Raw genomic sequence first — 4191 nt, 5'->3', positions numbered from 1 at the left:
GCAATTCGGGCCCCTGGCGCCGCGCCTGCCCCCTTCCGCTCCTCACCAGTCTGTTTCGCCTTTAACGCTGGGTCATGCCAACGCACCGCCTGTCGTTATGCTCACCGGTGCGGAAAATGCTCCTCAGCAGCGCATGGCTCACACGCCTGCAACTCTGCCGCTGCAATCGCCAAACAGAAGCCTAGCTCCAACTCCAATTAAACTTGGCAGCATGCTCCCATTTCTTAGACGGCACCATAATCAACATAATGCAGCTTTTCTGATTTCTGGTTTTAGGTTGGGTTTTTCATTGGGTTTCACAGGCGAGCGTCGCTCTGTGTTCTCGCGTAATTTGAAATCTGCTAGGGTGCATAGGGACATGCTGTTGGAGAAAGTTGGTAAGGAAGTTAGTTTAGGGAGAATGTCAGGTCCTTTCCAAGACCCGCCTTTCGATAACTTTCGCTGCTCCCCGGTAGGGCTCGTCCCCAAGCGAAATCCGGGAGAATTCCGTCTAATTCAGCATCTATCTTCTCCTCGGGGGGCTTCGGTTAATGACCACATTGATTCCGATTTATGTTCCGTGAATTACACTTCATTTGACAAGGCGGTTGATCTCGTTGCTCGCTTGGGAGCTAGTGCTCTCATGGGAAATTAGCATTGGAAGGTATTTTTTAAAACCAAAGTTTTTTTGTTTAAATAAATGACAACTAGTTCATTCTTATTTGTCAATTTGTTACAACAAATATCTAGCCAGACTACCTAAAATCAGAGGCAAGCAGCGCCGCATAAATCAAATTTTCCTACCCACGAAGAAAAAAAAATCAAGTTTGCCACCTGCATCATCCGACACTACATTCCCTTTGCGTGTAATCTTACACCCTAATCAGTGTTGTAGTCAAGGCTCAAACCCCTCAAGCCCAAGGCCCAGGCCAAGACTTTAATACCCTAGGCCAAGGCCAAGGACAAGGCATGGAAACCCAAGGCCTGAAAACCTCGAGGCCAAGGCATTTCAAAATTACGATATACAGAACAATGCGCCAACAATACTTAGGGGGCAGACATGACACACAGGGCAATATTCATAAATGTTGTGAGAAAGTGAACTGAGCGAGCAAAAATTTTGACTGTTGTACATGTAATAAAAAATAATTTTGTTATGATAGATTTAGACATAATGATCAAAATATGATGATAATAAAATAGTTACCTTTGCCCATTTAGTATATCACTTTTCTAGATTTACATTGCAATAATTATTATTACCCCGGTCATCCGATTCTGGCATGCACACTCTCAACGTATGCACTTTCTCCACTCCCTGGGACAGGGGCGGCTGTATGTATTTTTGTGGGGGGGGGGCAAAGCAAAAAAGGGCACTTATATGCAAACGGATATTTCACCATGAGATTATCATGTGCGTGAAATAGCTGTGTGTACTGTAGAAATTAAGTTGAGCAAAGCCTGTTTGAAGTGATTTATAATTGAAAAGATTATATATTTAGGCTTTGTTTTTCCGCGATAGAGCGTAGCGAGCGAGCGGTTTTGAAAAAAAATCAAATCTGAAGTTTTAAAACTCGATTTTTGATAATTATGGCGCCAATCACTGTTAAAAGGAAATCCTTGCGAGATGTTGCGAGCACGAATCGTTAGCTCAATTTTTTTGGACATTTTATGTATTAAGACATGAAAATTAAACATTTGTGATCATGAAAAAGATGTCTATCTCACTAAAGAATTAACGCCAGCGCAAAGCGCGAGCTGAAATTGTTAATATACTGACCAGAAAAGGAACATGTTAAGGACTGCATCTAGTCTAGTGACTCATGAATAGGATACTTCATATCTCACCAATCGAATAATGCGAGCGCGAAGCGCGAGCTCAAAATGTGTGATATTCCAACCTGAAATTGGACTTTCTAAGCATATTTTGTAACCAGGAACAGGATTAATACCTTACTAAACAGCAAGTGATGCAAGCGCAGATCGCGAGCCAAAAATTTGTAATATTCCAACCTGACAACTGGACATTTTAACATTTTTGTAACCATGAACAGGGTTAGTAGTGATTTTGTAATCGAAAATGTATTATTTAAAAAAAGGGTATTTCATTTTGAAAAAGAGAATATTTCATTTTGAAAAAAAAACACGCATATTCCATTTTGGAAAAAAGGATTTTTTTTTTCCTACGGGGATTTTTTTTTTTCTGGGGGGGGGGGGGCAAGAGACCACAAAGAGCAAGTCGAGATGTTCAAATGCCGACTTAAAAAATGAGTCATTTTTAGGACTCTTGTCAGTTTTCATGGTTCTTTTCTGCTTATAACCACTTTTAAATTTCAATTCTCATTTCTTGTTTCTTCTCCACTTATTTTACCACAAAAACCTGAATAAAGAATACTAACAAAAGAAAAGTGATATTAAAAAATGATATAAAAATAAATGGGGCACACCCCCACACACTTAATTGGGGGAGGGTAAATTTTTATCATTTTTTCCCCATCAAACCATTTTGACACAAAAAACAAATACACTGTTTATTTCCTTGAAACCGTAGTAAAAAGAAATTCACTGTCAAACCATATTGGTTTAAAACAAGTAAACATATTTTACTTTATGTTTTGTCAATCTGAGACACCCCATCTTTCTTTCGCCTTCACGTAAGTTTCTCTCCCTCCTCCTCTCTCTCATTCTCTCTCTCTCCCCCATCCCTCTTTCTCACTTGTTTAAAAAATGTCAGAACCCCCCCTCTCAAAAAAGAAAAGAGAAGAAGTTCCATGCACCACCAATACAATCTATCACAAAATTAGCTTTTCTGCTGTTAAAAAGGTGAAGTTTTTTGCTTGCTCGCTTCAATCGCTTCCAACTTTTTTGTTTGCAGGAATTTTGCTCCATATGCCATGCTTGGCCCCTTAAAAATTTTGGCTCATCATACCAATGACATAGCCCATTTGAATATCGCAAAATTGAAGATTGTGTTCAATTTTACCTGTTCAGAATATCAATGAGACTAAAAACATTATTGCTGGCTAAAGAAAATACTAATGGTTTCGAAATCAACCTTGTAATAATTCTTTAGATTTAGGTATTAAAGTATGGAAATTGTTGTCAAAATCGCAGTCAGATCTGTCAGAATTATTCCTGTCATGTTAAAAATCACCGTTGTTATCATTATCACTATCATCATCATCATCATCATCATCATCATCATTATTATTATTATTATCATTATTATGTCATTATCACCATTAGCCATTACTACAACACATTACCAATGTCATCATTATTGTTATTTTTTCATCATTGCTGTTTTCTTTGTTACGTGTATGATGATAATTATCGATTATGGTAATAATTACAATTGATGGCACTGCTTCATGTATTACACTTACTACTGTTGCTACTGCTGACTGGTAGTATTGGCCATTATTGTCATTAAATATACAGAACAATTGAAACAATTATGATTACATAAAAATAAATGAAAGCACAAAATACGAAATGCCTTAAAAATACCCTGAAATGTCAAGGGTCTAATTCCTCAAGGTCAAGGGCCTCTCAAGGCCAAGGCTTGAAAGTTCAAGGCGAAGTCTGTAAAAAAGTAGGCCATAAGGCGCCTTAAGGCCTAAGCCAAGCATCAAGGCACTCCAACACTAGCTGCTGACTATAAGTTTGAAAAGATTGGAAATACACGGCCCTTTTCTTTATAATGTTCGCATTCACAAATGCTCGAGCGCACCTTAAAAGATACAATTATACACATGTTACGGTGCAAAATTACATTCAAGTGGGTGCAAAATTGCACCTTCCATTAAGAGTAAAACTTTGCATAGTTGTTCCTGCTCCATTAATCGTACATGAATGATCATAGCCAAGTCCCTTTGTTGACGGGAGCCTGTTTAACCCTTCATTGGTGTGAACGGATGTATATAGGCCTACCATGATTTATCTACACACTAAGAAATCCCGGTGCAAATGGGGTGTACGATACGTGCGTACACCTCGCAAAACCATTGAGGTGCAAGTTAGCTCTTTATGTGGGAGCCCGTGTCTGTTGTACACCCCTGTACTATTTGCGTGCACCCCATCAGTCTTGCTGATAGACGTAGATGGTATAGATTAAGTTGGTTTGTGATCGAAGATTACCCGAAATAACAATGCACTTACGCATTTCACTTTACCTAAGTGAAATCATTTTTTTTAATATTAAATATTTAT

Source organism: Lytechinus pictus, chromosome 5 (genome assembly GCF_037042905.1).
Source record: "Lytechinus pictus isolate F3 Inbred chromosome 5, Lp3.0, whole genome shotgun sequence".
Lineage (NCBI taxonomy): Eukaryota > Metazoa > Echinodermata > Echinoidea > Temnopleuroida > Toxopneustidae > Lytechinus > Lytechinus pictus.
This window is presented reverse-complemented; position numbering follows the sequence as displayed.